Raw genomic sequence first — 17,908 nt, 5'->3', positions numbered from 1 at the left:
CCCCCACAAATGCTCACAATATCTGTGGGAAAACTAAGAACAAATTTAGAGTACAATAGTAATGAGGCATACACATGGGAAACTCACGTGATCAAGGGAAACCACAGCTCCATATGAAGGTGCCACAGGCCCTGAAAGTTCCTTTTCTCCTCCTAGAGACCCTTTAGTTACAACGTCTCTGCTTGAAGGATTACTGAGTTGGGATCCCGGGGTCTCTTCCTCTCCAAAGCTCCCAGTTGCCAGGGCTAGTTCCCTGTTCGGTCCACAGTCAGCTCTATTCTCTGCTACCAGGGTTCCTTTCCTCCAAGCTGTTTCCGGCCTCCCATGCCTGCCTATACAGATATTTATCTGGAGTGTATAACTCTGCTCTCTCTACTGTGCATCAAACTCTTGAACTGATGAACTCAAACTGCTGAATAATACTGCCTTTGGGCCAGTAGCTACTAGACATCATGAATGGTAGAAAGGGGAAAAGGGGGAAATGCCCCCCTAACTCCTTCAGGTATTCTCTACAAAGAACTCCAGAATCTATACACCCTCAAAATCTCAAGTTGTCCTTAGGGCTTAGATATTTCAAGCCCTCCAGAGTTGCATCCAATTTTTATTTGAGCAATGAGATTGTACCTTTAATTAATTTCAATTATGTCTCCTGAAGGGATCACTAGGAGGTGTTAATACCATATTAATGCATTAATATCTCATTTTCTTTATTATTACATCAAATGCACTTGGGGGCGGGGTATGAAATCCCCTCTTACACAAGATTTTGTGTACACACACACACACACACACATATACATATATATATATATTTAGTTTATCTGTGTGCATGGTATATCCCCTTCCCTACCCCAACCCCTCCCAGTATAATTTAAGTTCCTTGAGGACAGGGTCTATACCTCTTTCAGTTTGCATCCCCAGTGACTAATGCAGTGCCTTCCATATAGAAAACACTTGATAAATGTTTGCTGAAAATTGAGCTCAACTGAGTTTCTTAGTCTGTAAAATGAAGGGCTGAATGAACTGAGCTATAAAGCAATCTCCAAGCACTCTGTGACCCCAGTGGTTTGAAAATATAGAGAGCACATTTTACTACAGAATTAATAACCTCGTCTTTCTGAGAATATGATCAAACAAAACATGTAAGAGATCTTTCTGTTGGAGTCTCTGAGTTTAAAGCTTATATTTTATGAGAAAAAATATTTTTCCAGTTCAGCATCAAAACATGGCACAAACTTAGTGACAGCCCCAATACACATAGACTGTGAAAAAAAGGTTGTCTCACAGTATGCCTAAGGATACTAATAAAATGACTTTGGAAACTGAGGCCTATCTAGGGAAAATATATTGTACTAATAATCATTGATAGAGGTTTTAATATTTTAACCTCTCAAATTCCCTGAGTTTCTCATAAATGCAAGAGTTATTACTCATGCATCATAGAAGCAGTATTGCAGGGCACAATAAATTAAGGCTCATACTGGAAAGAGATTTCCCCAGTTGTACATTTCAGCCACGACATCATAACAGCTTTATGTAAACTAAAGGGGCACCCTGGTTTCAACTGGAATGTCAGAGATAAGTGGAACTCTCCATTCTGATACTGTGTGGCATCATAGGCTTCTTCTGCTAGGCCTTTCACAATGGCCTTAGGGTCATTACTGGACAGCCTTCAGCTCAGATTTCCAGAAGGCTGATGTTGGCAGCATTGGAGGAGGAGTTTAATGAAAGTAAAACCAAAAAACAGAAAGACAGTCAACAACAAAATGGCGTCCTAAAGGAATGAATGATCAAATATGGAGGAGATGAAAACCAGAATAGCACACTTTGCTTTCCCTTCAGGAGGACCAAGTCCTGGATCTTAATGATCTGCTCCACATGGTGGGCAAAGCCCACTTGAAAGTTGACAGGGGGATTTCCAATGTAAAGCTATGACAGTGAACAGGATGGAAACCAAGAATTTCAGGGCCGCATTGAAGATGACATTTCTGGTAGCCTTTTAATCTCTCATGGGTTGGATTCATTTGTAGCAAGATCGATTTTTAAACTATGTTGAAATTTAAGTCTTTAGTTTAGGGAGTCCCCAGGCCTGCCATAGTTGATGGGCTTGGAGGTCACCATCACTCCTAGATACAAAGTTATGCAAATTTGACAAACAGCGTTCTATAATATTTATCATCTTTCTGACATGGTTCTTAAAGACTCAGAGCCCATTCCCATCTGTCTCTGGTTTCGTAATGCCCGTGGACAGTTTACGTCCTTCTCCCAGCAGGTCACTGGGTCCTCATCCCTGTCCTATGGGCAGAACTTGAGGTATGTGGCCTGCAGTACTTCCAGAAGCTCTGGGGTCACAGGGTAAAGAGTTTCTAAGTCATGGCTTCCAATCACACAAGTTTTTCTTCCTTCAGCCTTGACGAGGTCATTCCAATCCAATCCTGCCAACAAATGCTCTAAACAAAGCCTGAGCCCATAAAGGCTTCGGGATCCAAATGAAAGAAGACACTCAGAGGGTAGCAGAAGGAGATTAACTTCACAGCAGCCTGAAAAGGATGGTCAACAGGGACACACCATTGGTTCGGTTTCCAAATTTGCCGTGGGGGCAGTTTGGTCAGAAGCATGTGTCAAGGTTGACTCTGAATGCTTTGCCTTTTGTTTCTGGAGGACCAGGACGTTGCGAAGGGTTTAAGCCTTAGCTTAGCCTCGGTAGGCCTTGGTGCAGTAGATATAGCTCCTATCACAAGGACCCTTGTGAATTAGAATGTGGTCCTCCCATTTGAACATCTCCTTTGAGAAGCGTTTGATAAAATGAAGGGCAAAAAAAGGTTAAAATAAAGATACAGTAAGGGAGTGGACAGTGTTCAGTCCTTGGTTTTTCAAATAAGCCTTAGATTCGAATCCTTCCTCTCACAGCCTGTTTTGCTGCCATGAGAAAACCATTTTAACCTCTCTGGTCTTGGTGTAATATGTAGGGCACTGGACTCAGAGTCAGAAAGACCTTGGTTCAAACCCTGCTGCAGGCGCTTACCAGCTCTGTCACCCCAGGCAAGTTACTTAGCTATCTGTGCCTCAGTCTTCTCATCTGTAAGGTGTAGGTGCTCAGATGTTGGCCTTGATGACCCCAAGGTCATTTCTAACTGCATATTTATGATCCTATAAGCCCTCCTCTGTCAAGTCTGCAATACCAACCTCATGGGATTGTAGTGAAGCCTAAAGAAGATGACTTACAGTAAGCTTCTTAACTCGCATTTCTCTCTCAAAAGAATGTAAAACCTTTTAAAAGAGGGATTTCTTGTTTGTTTGTTTTTGGCACCTGACACATAGTAAACTGTTTGATTGGAACTGACTTGTCAATAGTTAATAGAAATTTGATTAAGCATCTGGGGCAGCTAGGTGTTGTAGTGGAGGGCTGGACCCTGAGTCAGGAGGCCCTGTGTTCAAATCCGGCCTCAGGCACTTACTAGCTGTGTGACCCTAGGCAACTCACTTAATGCTGTCTGCCTCAGTTTCCTCATCTGTAAAATGAGCTAGAGAAGGAAATATCAAACTCCAGTATCTCTGCCAAGAAAACCCCACATGGGGTAGACACAACTTATGAACTAAATAACAACAGCAAAGCACCTACTTTGTGTCCAGCATTGTGCTGAGCACTGAAGAAACAAAGAAGAAAAAAGAAATGCAGTCCTTGCCCTCAAAAAGCTCATGCGAGCTGAAATAAATTGATAAAAAAAAGAAAAACAAAGGGTGATTTTTAGAGATAGGTTAAATTGCTTTATTAGCCCTGAAGATTCCAGGGCTTAATTTATTCAACTTTGTAAAATACCGTGAAAATGGGGCAAAAGGACACTCTGGGCCAGGGGTGGGGAACCTGCAGCCTGGAGGTCATCAGTGGCCCTTTAGGTCCTTTGGATTCAGTCAAAGCTGCAGGTTTCCCACCCCTGCCCTGGGCAATGCTAGTGTGGGATCTCTTGTCCTTGCTTCATGGATCTAGGGGGCTTCAGTACAAAAAGGTGAAGAATTTCTGCCCCAAACCTTGATGACCAAGAGGCAGTTTCATAATAGATAAGAGTGCTAGACCTAGATTCAGAGAATCTGGGTTCAAATCCTGACTCTGACTTCATTCTTGTGTAATTTTGAGAGAGTTACTTTATCAATTGGGGCCTCAGTTTCCTCATCTGTAAACTAGGGTTAATGATACCCACAATCCCATCCTCAGAGGGTTATAGAGAGGCTTCAATGAGCTGATGTTGAAAGCCCTTTGCTGACTGGCATATAAATAGCAGTTATCATCATTAAACTTTTTTACACTGTGACTGTGGATGGTCTTCTTTTTCAAAGTCCTTTCTTGCGCTCATCCCCGGCCAGTGGAGCCACTCCAAGGTGGCAGTTTATTTTGCCTGGCTCTGATGACTCTGGCCTCAGGCGGGGGACCAGACTTAGCCAGGTATGGAGCCCCCGTGTGGTCAAGGCTGCCGACCTTGCCTAGCCTAGTCCCAGCTGTGACCATAGACATAAATTAGCTAGGTGCCAAAGAGAATATGGCGACCGTATAAACCAGCCCTACTGGAGGTCTGAGGAAGGGAAGGTAGTTGTGGCTTCAGAGGCCGGCCAGGGTTTGGGAGGAGGGAATACCGGAGCTGGGACTTTAACAATGGGTAAGACTGCCCAGGTACAGACGGAGGAACAAGGGAGAGGGCAGGATGGGAGATTATTTCTGGCAAAGGGAACCTGTCTGTGATCAAAGGCAATGGACGTTTGGGGAATAGAACAGGATGAGAGTAATCTACTCTTATCCAGCCACACAAGGCTATGGATTAGATATAACATATGTAACTCCTGACTTCCTGGGTGTTTATCAGCCTAGAAAAACTGAATAATAACAATAGCCAGAATTTATAGAGCATTTAAGGTTTGCAAGCCGTTTCGCAAATATTATTTCACTGGATTTTCCAATAATCCTGGGAAGTAGATACAATTATTATTCCCATTTTGCAGATGAGGAAACTGATACGGAGAAGGGTTAAAGTCCAAAATCAAACAAATTATTATTATCTTCTTTTTACAGATAGGAAAACTGAGACAGACAGTGGCTAAGTGACTTGCTCAGGGTTACACCTCTAGGAAGTGTGTGCAGCTGGATTTGAATCAGGTCTTTGTGACACCAAGTCAGAAAGACACTCTAACCATTAGGCCACATTTCAGTGAAAGTGTCAGGTATCTCCCCTAAGCAGTAATCCACTGGGAATACTTTTTAAATTGTGCCAAGGGTACACTAGTCTGGACCCAGCAAACTAGATGACAAACTCCTTTGGGACCGGGCGGGTCTCCCTTGTGTCTGTGTCTCTCCCTCTGGGGCCCCCACATTGTTCAGGGCAATAAAAGCATGAAAGTATTATTTTTCACTCGGATGGTATCGAATCAGTGTTGCTGGTATCAATCCATCAATAAACATATATGAAGTGCCCACTATATGCCAAATCTAAACCACATATTGCAACATGTCATAGAGCCCCAAGGCCCAGGACTTGGCCTGTAGAAAAACAAGCAGTTTGGAGAGAGAGAGAGAGAGAGAGGATTCCCTAAACTTGTCCAAGAGCCAAACCATTCTTTCCTGGGAGCCTAAGATCAGTACCTCCTTCTCCCCATACTGAGGAGCCTGGAACCGTGCCTGAGAATTCTTCCTGGAGGGAAACAAAGGTCCCTCCTCATGTGCCCAGCGTTCTTTGGCAGCCCTCTGGATTACTGGAGCTGGTGGCTGAGGCTGGACCACACAGGAAGAGGGTCCAAAGAGGGATGTGGGCAGGAAGGCCCCACTCTCTTCTGACAGACAGCACATTCCTTGGCACAGAGGGAAGAGGAGAAAAACAAATTACAACCAGCTTCATTGCCTGGAAGTCAGGAATCCCTCGGGGCCAAGGAACTTCTTGACGTTTTTGATTTGGGCAGGTATTGGATGAACATATAGCCTACATGGTCCTTAGCACAATGCCAGCACGGAGTAGGTGTTTAATAAATGTTGATTGATTGGTTGATTGATGAACATGCCCTTAACCTTCAGAGTCCTACTGTGTACTGAGTAAGGGTCAAAATGTTATCAATCTGTAATATACATACTCTTGAATAACAATATTCACTTGAAAACATTTGATGAACACTTAGTAGGATTATTGGATAATATTAACCTAACCCTTCCTTCTTCCTGTTCTCCATGAATATGATTGTTTGCAAATTTGCCACGTCAGTGAATTCTAGCTATAAAGCTAGTCAGTGGAACCCAACAGTGGAGCTTGGATATGACACACAACTGTTTTTGACCACACCGTGGCCTTCGCAGGCACTAGCCTGATGCTCTTCACCAAGGAGGGTCATATCTTGCTCCTGCACCGGGCTATATGCTCCATCCCACTAAGAGGGAGGGCTCCAGAAAGATCACCCTCTCTCTAGGGCTCTCAGAGAGTGGGTGACCTTCTGTCTCTCCTTGGATGACTGTATTTGCCTCAGTCTAAGGGGTATGGTTAGTGTGGATTTACTTAACCAGAAATTGCTCTCAATTCCCCCTCTTTCCATACACCAAATCCTCCTTCCTCCCTGAATCTGCTATATTTTACTGACCTTTCACCATATTACCTTTCCAGAATGAGGTTAACTCCTCCCTCATGGGAAAAGAGAGGCACTGATGAAAGAAATGAGTAATACATAATAGAAGGGCAGCTGGTGGCGCCATAGTTCATAGAGCGCCACACCTGAAGTCAGGAAGACTTGAGTTCAAATGCTGCCTCAGATACTAGCTGTGTGACTCTGGGCAAGTCACTTCAGCCTGTTTGCCTCAGTTTCCCCATCTGTAAAATGATCTGGAGAAAGAAATGACAAACCACTCCAGTATCTCTGTCAAGAAAACCCCAAATGGGGTCACGAAGAGTTAGACACTGAACAACAACACATAACAGAACATCTAATACATACATATGTATGTGTGTATATATATATATATATATATATATATATATATATATATACACACACACATAATGACAGAAGAGGAAATTGCAGCTCCCCCGGGTCACATAAACAGAGTCAAAGGTGAGATTCAAATTCAAATCTCCAGGCACTCTCTCAGTTTTCCCATGCTGCCTCTCCTGATCTGGGCCTTGGGTAAAAGACTTACTTTGCAGTAAATAAAGGGTAGAAAGTTGGGAGCCTCATTGTTTTACCTTTACAAGAAATTAGTGTAACACCCACCCCGACAACAAAATGAGGCCCCCAAATGTTGTTTTAAATGCTCCCACAGTACAATGACACTTTCTCAAATCTACCTCAGGCTCTGCCTCCAGAGCCTGTATTTGGGCAGGGTTGCAGCCCTCCTTCCAGGGCATCTTCCTCATTCACATTTTGTCTTGGTGTGAAACACCAGGCAGCCCATCTGCTCTCATATTTTGCGTGTGCCAGGCTGTGCATCTTTACATATGGAACTCTTTACATATGGAATGAGTCTGCTTTTAAAAATCAGGCCCATAAAATTTCTGGAGAGTCTTGGGAGGGTTTGGAGAGAGTCCAAAATTGCCGGTCACAGATGGTGGCAGGGGGCTTCACGTGACGCTTCTCGTGCCGGCTACGCTCTGAAGACCCACCGTGGAAGTGAGCACACTATGAGCAGCTGCGTCTACGAGATGCTTTGCTAAGTGCAACAAGTCTTCAATCTGTGGAGGAAAACTCAGAGGAGTGTAGAATCAGTATGCTTGGCTCTCTTTGTCTGCAAGGAGCACGGAAGGAATCTTCACCTTTGGGATGTGAACTCTTCGGGCAGGCCAGTGGAGGCTATGGACAGTTTCTCAGAATCGTGTGTGTAAATGCATAAAATGGAATGAATGGGATTAGAAACCAATCATATTGAAATATAGTTAATTAAATACACATACATGTATTGTATGTATTTATTTATATATTATATATAGTTTATATATTATATATGTATTTATATATTATTATATATTATACATACATTATATATGTACTTCTACATTAATACATGTATTTATAAATGTACAGTATATATAAATATGTAATATACAATATTATACAGTATAATATACAATATTCGTGTATTACATATTTACTGTATATATACACGTGTGTATATGTACATGTAAATGTGTATATAAAGTTAAAGATCCCAGTTAGAATTCCTGCCTTTGAGCTAAGATCTGGGGGCAAGGGGAGAATTAGAACGGTGTTGTTAAAGCTGAATAGGTACTTAACAATCATTAATTTCAACAATGATGATTATCCAGCTCTCACCCAAGAAAACTTGCGTTGGGAGAGATCACCAATAGCGACAGGCTATTTATGGACTCAGGTGTACTTCAACCTCTTTTGTAAAGGTTCACAGAAAACCTGGTCAACTAATGATTTGGTGGGGTTTTATTCACTTTGCACCCTGGGTCCAAGCCAAGGGGAAGGGCAAAGTTTTTACAGGAAGATCAATTTGGGTTTGCCCCTCAAGTTAGATAGTCTGATCATGGACAAAGAAGGGAGTTCTCTGCGCTTTGACAAAAGATGTCATTAGTAAGACCAGTTTGCCCTCTCATAGAAATCTGGTTTGGGTTCAAAACAGACAAGACCTTCAAGAATGTGGGTGAGGGAGAAATCGAGCAATAAAAGAAACTGTAGGGTTGCGAGAGGGTTGTTTTCTAACTGAGCACATTTTCCATGAACAGGACTGATCTGAGATCTAGGCACTGCTGGCCTAACAATAATTAATTTGGTAGACTAACTCAGTAGGCTGGCCATCCAACTGCATGTAATAACATGGACAGTCCGGCTAGTTTCAGTTATTTAGAATGGAGATGGGGATCAGGGGCAACTCTGCCCTCTCCTACTAAAGAAATGGTCTCCAAACTCTCTCCATCACGACCCCAAAGAGTAATTTACTTTTGAGTGTGCACTTCCTATACGTGTACATTTCCTAACAGATGAAGTATCTGTCTGTGCAAATGGACTAGTAATGATAACTGTTCAGAGGACAGGAGGCATAGGAGATAGAGAGAAGGCCTTAAAGGCAAGAACAGCTGCATTTGTCTACCCTTGGGCACACGCAAGGTGTGTAACCCTAAAAGTGGCCCTTGACACGACACAACTTTTTAGTACCGAAGGAAACTCTCAAAGACACTAAGTGGCAGAGAAGGTGCCAACCTGCATTGGTAAAGGGCATTTTCTCCCTGGGAGTTGCCCGTAGCAATGAAATTCATAGACTCAAACATACCCCACCCCCAAAAGGAAATGCAGAAAGGGTGAGATAAGGGGGAAATTGTCCTTGATCCCTAAAGTCAGCAGAGAGTCACCAGAGTTTACTGAGTAGGGGGAGTGACGCGGTCAGCTTATGAAAATTGCTTTGGTCTGTATTGTGAATTATGGATTGGAACTGGGAGAGACTTCGTAGGAAGACCAACCACCTGTGAGGTTATTATGGTGGTCCCCATGAGAGGTGACGTACAAGAGTGGTGGCTGTGTGAGTGGGGAGAAGGGGCCAGATGGGAGGGATGCTGAGCTTAGACCCAATCAGATTTGGCCTCGGATTCGAGATGGAGAGGTGGGGGAAGGTAGGGGTTCGAGATGATACTGAGGTTGTGACTGGAAGGATGGCTTGGGGTGGAGGGAAGGTCTTATTCTGTCTGACCCAATATCAAGAGGCAGGAGGTGGAGCTGCTGCTCGCCTGTCATCACCCCCAAGCACAGAGCACAGAACACCCGCGGCAAAGGTCTGGAAGGTGGAATTTTCCCAAGTCACCGCACAAGTGCTGTGGGTAGCCCTTAGCTTAGGTGGTAGCTGCCTTGAGGGCCAGGCCCTCAGTTCAGTAACTAGGAGATTGGGAGGCTGCTAGAGCCGGATGGAGACCTAGTAGGGTCATCACGAGGGGTCAGGGTAGGCGTGATTGTGTAGGGACAGCCTCATGAATTGGGGCAGGTTGCAACTCTGGTTGGTTGTTGAGTACACACCCCTTGGGATAATGCTTGGCATCTCAGCCTCAAATTTGGAGCTTCTAGAAAGTAGCTCAATTTGCTTGAAGGACAGAGTACTTGAACTTGAGTTGTTTAAAATAAAGATGAAAGTCTTCACGGAAAGCAGACAATGGGGGCTCTTGAGCAGAAGAATTGAGAGTTTGGTTTGTTTGGCAATCTGGGGGAGACATTTAAGTGGAGAGATCTGCATTGGGAAGAATAATTGAACATTTGCTTGAAATATGAATTGAAGAAAGGACAATTGGAGATAGGAAGTTAATCGTTGATCATCTGAGCAAGAAGAGATTGAACTGGTTTTGAGTTGGAAGGAATCTTAGAGGTCCTCCAGTGCCCCCTCCTTAATTTCCAAATGAGAAATTAAGTGATTTAGTTGTGAAGCTGGGACTCAAACTCACTCCTGGGAATCTAAATCAATCTCTCTTTTTAATGAAGCACATGATGCCTCCACTGCTAGAATTGTTGGGATGGAGAAACAGGAGAGGGAAAAGATGTTGGGGAGAGAGTGAAGAGGTCTCGGCAAGCTGTGGGCTGAGGCGGGTGGAGCAGAATGAAGAATGCAAGATGACTCAGGTGTGCAGCCTGGGGCACTTGTGTCCTTCATATCCAGTGCCTTAGTGAGTAAGTGTTCGATGAAATGGATTGTAGAAAAGAGGTATTCTATACATAAAATACTAAATGGTATTTTAAAAAATTAAGCACGTGAGAAAGGAAATAAAAGGAAAGGAAAGTGAGCAGAGACAGGGACACTTCTGTGAAGGGAACGGAGAGAAAAATGACAATGCCATCAAAACAAAATGCATCTACAAAATGGATTTTTTTAAAGAAGAAAAAATTAGTCTCCATCCTGTCCCAGATGCCCCACAACCGAGCAAGGCTGAGGAATATTCCAGGCACTTGGACAAATCCTACAGCTATTGTAGGCAGGTTCCCTGCCTGGTAAATTTCCTTGTTGGCCCTCAGCAGAGGATTTACCAGGAAAAGAGAGACGATTGCATCCCTTGGATTTCCTTTTGTTTTTCCCCTTTCAGAAAGAAATCTGCAGAGAGGCAGCATGGGATGTGGCTGAGAGTGAGAGGCCCTGGTAGCCTGGAGTCAAAGAACCCCTATGTCCATGACCTGATTATGTTAACCTGACTCAGTTTCCTCATTTGTAAAATGTTTTTCACAACTGCATCTACTCTCTCAAGGTTTTTGTGAGACTCAATCAAAAGGGATAATTCACTTTTTTTTTAAAGTAAAACTACTCAGAAAAAGGCTTTTAAAAAGTAGAAAATAAGCTGCCTTCATAAAAATCCAAAAATTTAGATTCTCTTTAAGGGTGAAATTGCCCCATGAGATCTCTTGTGTTCTTGCTGTGAGTTCTTGCCTCAGTTTCCTCAGTAGGAAAATAAGAATAATAGTAGCACCTACCTCACAGGCCTGTTCTGAGCATCAAAGGAGATAATATTTGTAAAGTGCTTAGCACACTGCCTAGCACATAATAGGCACAATCTAAGTGCTAGTTATTATTATTGTTGTTGTTGTTTGGATATAAAGTAGTCGTTTATTTAATTGCACAGATGAGAAAATTCTCCAACTTTCCAATTTGTTCTATAGTACAAATATATGAAACCTTAATTTTAAGTTTCACTGTCATTTGTAGACACTGTCTATAATGGAGAAGAAGACCAGATGTGTAGGCCTCTAGATAATTTCCAATTTCTTGTGTTTTCATCACCAGGAAGCTTCATCTGTAATCTACAGTCTTCTGGAGTTGCCCGAAGCACTAAATGCAGTGACTTGCCCAGGGCTGAACAGCCAGTATATGTCAGAGCAGGCTCTGAGCCCAGGTGCTATTGATTGAAGCCAGCTTGCCATCCACTATGGCAGCTCATTCCTCTGGGAGGCTGAACAAACAATCCATTTATAGAAATACTCTTGATGTTTACCTTGTGCTTGGAAATGCTTAGATCAATGACCTTCTACAAGTCTGGATTTATGAAAAGGGGGAAAAAATCACATTATAAAAGGATTCATCCCATTACAAAATAATTCACCATAGCTTTTCTTAAATCATGAGCTCTTGTAGGACGTTTACAGTATGATTTGATACAGAAACATTCAATTTATCTTCAGCCTTTAGAATACCACATTGATTTTGTAGTGTTGTGCTGAAAAAAGAGCCCAGTTCTTTAGAGAAGGGAATCTCCTGGTTTATTCAGAGGCTGAGTGATCTCCTCAGGGTGACTGCTCCCTCCAGTCGGTTGGGTAACCCTCCCTCTAATCCTGAGGGATTATTCTCCAGGTTTTCCCCAAAACCCTAAACTGAGGCTCTGCCCAGTGCCGGAGGCCTTCCTTGGTGGTTCGTCATTGTTTCTGTTTTTAACCATTCCTTGGTTGCATAAGAGGCAGGTAAGTCTTTTTATCTTTCACTCTCAAGAGAACCTCCCTTTCCTGGATGAAATTTTTATGTCATTTCTTAAACATAAGATTGTAGAGGGAACTGGAAAGGATCTTAGGGGTCACGTCCAGCACCCTCAGTTTACAGATGAGGAAACTGAAGACCTTCAACGGGAAGTGATTTGCCCAAGGTCATATAAGTAGTAAACAGAATCAGAATTTGAACTCAGGTCTTCTGACTCCCGCTAGGTGGCGCCATAGTGCACAGAATACCAGGCCTGGGGTCAAGAAGACTCTTCTTCCTGAGTTCAAATCTGGCCTCACACACTTACTGGCTGTGTGACCGAGTCACTCAACGTCGTCTGCCTCAGTTTCCCCATCTGTAAAATGAGCTAGAGAAAGAAATGGCAAACTGCTTCAGTATCTTTGCCCAGAAAACCCCAAATGGGGTCATGAAGAGTCAGACACAACTGAAAAATGACCGAACATACACGTACCCCTGATTCCAAATCTAGTGCTCTTTCCAGCAGGGCTTCTGGAAGTCAGCTCCAACTGACTGATTGTGAAATCAGAAAGCTAATTGTTAAATCTTCAGTGTGAACATTTACACCTTGGAAACGGTCAAATGCTATAGATTAAAATTAAGCATGTATCCTCCGTACATTTTCCCCCAAGGAGCCAGTAGTTAAACATTAACTAGCACACGACACTGTGACATGCTGACCCTCTATAGTGTTGAGGCCACTAAGCAATGAGCTGTCCTCCCTCCAAACCTGGCTCAGCCCATGGCTCTCCAGACCACTTCTTGACCTTGCTTTCATGTGTAGGCGAATGACCAGGATGTAAAAACTGAAGGCATCAATAAAAATAGATTTTAAAAATTAAAAGTTGAGATAAAATGTTAAAACTATTTTTGAAAGAAAAGGATACTTTCTCTGGCCAAAGAATACATTTTAAGCCCTATGGGTGACTTTGAGATATAAAATCCAAAACCTTCCCTATCATGATTGAATGACAAATTAAATTCTAAAAACAAACACAAATCATTTCCAGGTAGATTTTTAAAGTAACCAAATATGCGGATCTTCATGAAGTTGCCCTGTGAGTTAGGTTTGTAGACAACATCCAGTTATTATTGTTTTTTTTCATTACTGAAATACTGGAAAGAGAGTAGGCATTTAATAAATGCTTGTTGATTGAATGATTGGAGAAGACGTGAGAAGAGTACTAGTGATGCTAGAGGAAGAGGATCTGGTTTCAAATCCTGCTCTGAAGATGCCTGTGTGACCTTGTCATCTGGGCCTCAGTTTCCCATTCTGTCACGTCCCCCTCTGGGCCTCAGCTTCCTAGTCCGACGCTCTCTGAGACTCTGTCCGGCTCTAGACAAACGGTGCTCTGATTGGTTGGATGTGTTCCCTGGCTCTGGCACAAGATGGTCACATTGCACATGTCCTTCACTCCTCTCTTGTGGAGATCCCAAAGCGCTTTACTCATTATGTTGCTCTTCTCACTGCGGACCTTACTCCCACATTCTTGGCTGAAGGATGAAGGCTGCCCCTGTGAAGAATGGAAGTAATCATCCTGGAGGCCTCTAGGTGGTGCAGTAGATCCAGGGCTCTCCTGGAGTCAGGAAGACCTGAGTTCAAATCCATGCTCGACATGTACTTGCAGTTCAGCCCTGGGCCAGTCACTTAACCACTATCTGTCTCAGTTTCCTCAAATGTAGAATGGTGATAATGACAGCATCCACCTCTCAGGCTTGTTGTAAGGATCAAGTGAGATAATATTTATAAAGTGCTTTGGTAACCTTAAATGCTATTATTATTAATAATCATTATGGATGGACATAATCAAGTGTTATTCAAAGACACTCTCTCTATTTTAGAGAATAATATATGGTACTGCCTAGATCCTTGCCATTACCATCAACAGAGAAGTTCTTTGAGGGCAGGGACTAGTTCTTTTTATTCTTGAATCCTCAACACTTTGTCTGACACATAATAGGTGCTCGATAAATGCTTATTGATTGGCAGAATGCTGTTGTTGACTCATTTTTTCAGTTATGTCCAACTCTTTGTGACCCCATTTGGGATTTTCTTGGCAAAGATACTGGAAATGTTTGCCATTTCCTTCTCCAGCTCATTTTACAGATGAGGAAACTGAGGCCAACAGGGTTAAGTGACTTGCCCAGGGTCACACAACTAGTAAATGTCTGAGGTCAGATTTGAACTCAGGAAGATGAGTCTTCCTGACTCCAGGCTTGAAGTTCTATCCACTCTGGCACCACCTACAGAAACTCCTTTAAAGCTGGGCTTTTGTCACTTGAGCCCTGTATGCCTATCTTCCTGGCACTTACACACAGAAAGTGTTTAATAGATGTTTCTTTTTAAAGTTGAATTATAGAGGCAATGGTGATGTAATAATGGACAGAGCACAGTCCCATCTCTGATGTACCCTGCCTCATGACCCTGGGAGAATCACTTAACCACTTCGTGTCCCAAGCAAGTTACAAAAGAGGTGTTTGCCATCTATCAGTGGGATTCCCTCATTCCTGGGCTCCCTACAGCAGAAAAATCACAAGGCCAGTCCCTATCCCTATCCCTTGAATTGAATTGTTCTCTGCTCTACAGAGCCCTTTCTGGTCTTTCAGAAAGTAGGTTTAAACAGTCACTGAATGACTAGCTTTAGGAATCACTGGGATCAGCCATCAGATGAATCTGAAGAAACCAGCCACTCAATGACTAGCTTTAGGACTCACTGGGATCAGCCATCAGATGAATCTGAAGAAACCAGCCACTCCTTAATCAAGTGGCTGGATCTGCTTTAGGCAAGGATGATTTCCTCAGGGGTCTCACAGAATGAGCAAGAGTGCAATCTAATGCTTAAGGTCACAAGTGACTGGTGTCACTTCATGTCCCTGGGCATCTCCCAAGACTTCAGAGAAGTAATTGAAACACAGCTTCCGTCCCTCTGCAGGAAGATGGCGGACTGGTAGTACACAATAAGGCCTATGTTGTTGGGCGTGGCCGACGTTTTGCTTAACTTTGCTTAACTAGATTTATTTGTTTCAAAGGAACGGGAAGGTACTGGGGACTGAAAGCAATGTTTTGTTTTTTAAAAGCAAAAACAGGTTTAAAGGGAGAAAAAAGATTTACTAGTAAGCTGGTACAATAGTTCAAGGAAGGCCTGTGTTGTAGGGGATGTGCAGGAGCCCTTCCCCAATCCCTCTTAATACCAAGGTATTCCCTCTATTCATTATTTCCTATTTACTCCATAAAGAGCTTGCTTTGCGTGATTGTTGTCTCACCCATTAGATCGTAAGCTCCTGGAGGGCAAGGCCTGTCTTTTGCCTCTTTTTGTATCCCCAGCTTTTAACACAGTGCCTAGCACATTGTAGGTACTTAGTAAATGTTTATTGAATTGAATGCCAGTGAATAAAGGAACAATCTGGTAAAGTGGAAAGATCATTTGGTCTTTTGGAACCACTGGATTTATATTCAAATCCTGCCTAGTAACTTTAGGCAAATTGCTTAGCTTCTAGAGGTCTCAGTTTCCTCACTTGTAAAATGACAGGGTTGTGCTGGATGCCCTTTAAGGCACTTTCCAACTCTAGCGTGATAAATCTGGCAAAGTAAGCTGGAGTCAGGTGATGAAGAATTTAAATTGCTAAACTATGGAGTTAGTATTTTACCCTAGAGACAAATCCAGCCACAGACACTTACTACCTGTGTGACCCTGGGCAAGTCACTTAACCCTATATGTCTCAGTTTCCTCATCTGTAAAATGAGCTGAAGAAGGAAATAGCAAACCACTCTACTATCTTTGCAAAGAAAACTCCAAATGGGGTCATGAAGAGTCAGACACAATTGAAAGACAATTGAACAAAACTGGTCCTGAAAAAAGAAATGAAGAATTGCACCCCTTTCTTTTCATTAGAGAGGTATGGGGTCTGGGGAAGGAGGGGCTCTGGCAGAGAAATGTTGCTATCGGTGTCAGAGGAAGCTGATGTGTGATGATGAGTCCATTGATTTTGCTTAAATGATTTTTCTTAGCTACAAGGCAAAGGTGTAGGAGTAGGGAGGAAAGCCTATATGGAGAAATCGCTGAAGTGAAAAACGAAAGGTATCGGTAAAAGTTTTTTTTTTAAAAGAATCTCTTTATTAAAACAGCAGGACTTAAACCTAACAAAGCAGGCAATCATATTCTTAGAATAACTTTAACGTTATGAAATATGTAAGTCCCCACGGTCGAATGTGGTACCTTTTTGCTCGCCCCCTCCCTGCCAGGAGCCCTGAATCATAGCCTGAAGTTAAAAGCTTCTCTCAGCAGGCTCTCAAGTCATCAGGCTGGCTTCATGTCAGGGCGCCCCAGAGCCCGCCCTCCCTCACTGGCCATTTTTCCTCCCAGCCGAGGGGGTCCATTCATCCTGCTTAAACTATTTCTGGCCAATCCCCCGGAAGGTTTTGTTTTGCTCTATCAACTTCTCCACCCTCACAACTTCCCTCTCTTTTCTGTGAAAAACAGAAGAGAGAAACAGCTACTCTGTTAGTGCTGAGGCCTCAGAAAGGCCACCCCTGTTCCTCTAATCATAGGCAGGTACTTACTGGCCCACTTGGCTGGTGCCAGGGGGTCTTCAAGTCTCAGATAAAGCACCACCATCTGCAAGAAGACTTCCCCAGTCCTCCTTAATCTTAGGGCCTTCTCTCTGCCTCCATTCTCTCATTTATCCTATCCATATCTTGTTGGTACATAGTTCTTTGCATAGTACCTGCCCCCATCCCATCAGATTGTGAGCTCCTTAGGGGCAGGCACTGAGTTTGCCTTTCTTTGTGTCCCTAGTGCTTAGCACAGTGCCTGGCACATAGTAGGTGCTTAATAAATTCCCAGTTGACTGGCTGACAAACCTTTCTCCTGGAGAAGCTACTGATTTTTTTTTTTTGCACACAATCCCTGAAGCCCACAGTAGTTGATTTCTTTCAGCCAGCCCAGAGCAAAGATTTCAGCTTCCCAGAATGCCCTGTGTGGTCTACCTTGACTAGTCATTCCCCTCTGCGTCCTGTTCCTGGCTTACAGACTTACAGAGCGGGTTGTCTCATTCTGGAACTTCCCTCGGGGTCTGGGGCCCTGAAGCATCTACCCACCCAGGAGCCTTCTCAACATGGAACTTCCCTCTGGAAGGTCCATTTCCTTCTCCCTCAGGGAGTTCCTTCAGGAGCCACCATTTTGTGGAAGAGCCCAGGATGGCCTTCATTCCCCTGTCAGCCCAGTTCCTGGCTTCCAGACTTCAAAATTGTGCCTCCATGCCAGCAACCTTCCTTCCCATCCTGCCAACTCCCTTTTGTGTTTGTCTTCCCCTGTAAGAATGGAAGCTCTTTGAGGGCAGGAACTGTCTTTCTTTTTGCTTGTATTTGTAGCCCCAGCACTTAGCACAATGTGTGGTCCATAGTAAATGCTCAGTCCTTCCTTCTTTCCTTCCTTCCTTCCTTCCTTCCTTCCTTCCTTCCTTCCTTCCTTC

The sequence above is a fragment of the Vombatus ursinus genome, unplaced genomic scaffold (genome assembly GCF_900497805.2).
Source record: "Vombatus ursinus unplaced genomic scaffold, bare-nosed wombat genome assembly UNPS02014810.1, whole genome shotgun sequence".
In the NCBI taxonomy this organism is placed as follows: domain Eukaryota; kingdom Metazoa; phylum Chordata; class Mammalia; order Diprotodontia; family Vombatidae; genus Vombatus; species Vombatus ursinus.
The sequence above is the reverse complement of the archived record's forward strand: the minus strand, read 5'-3'. Positions refer to the sequence as shown.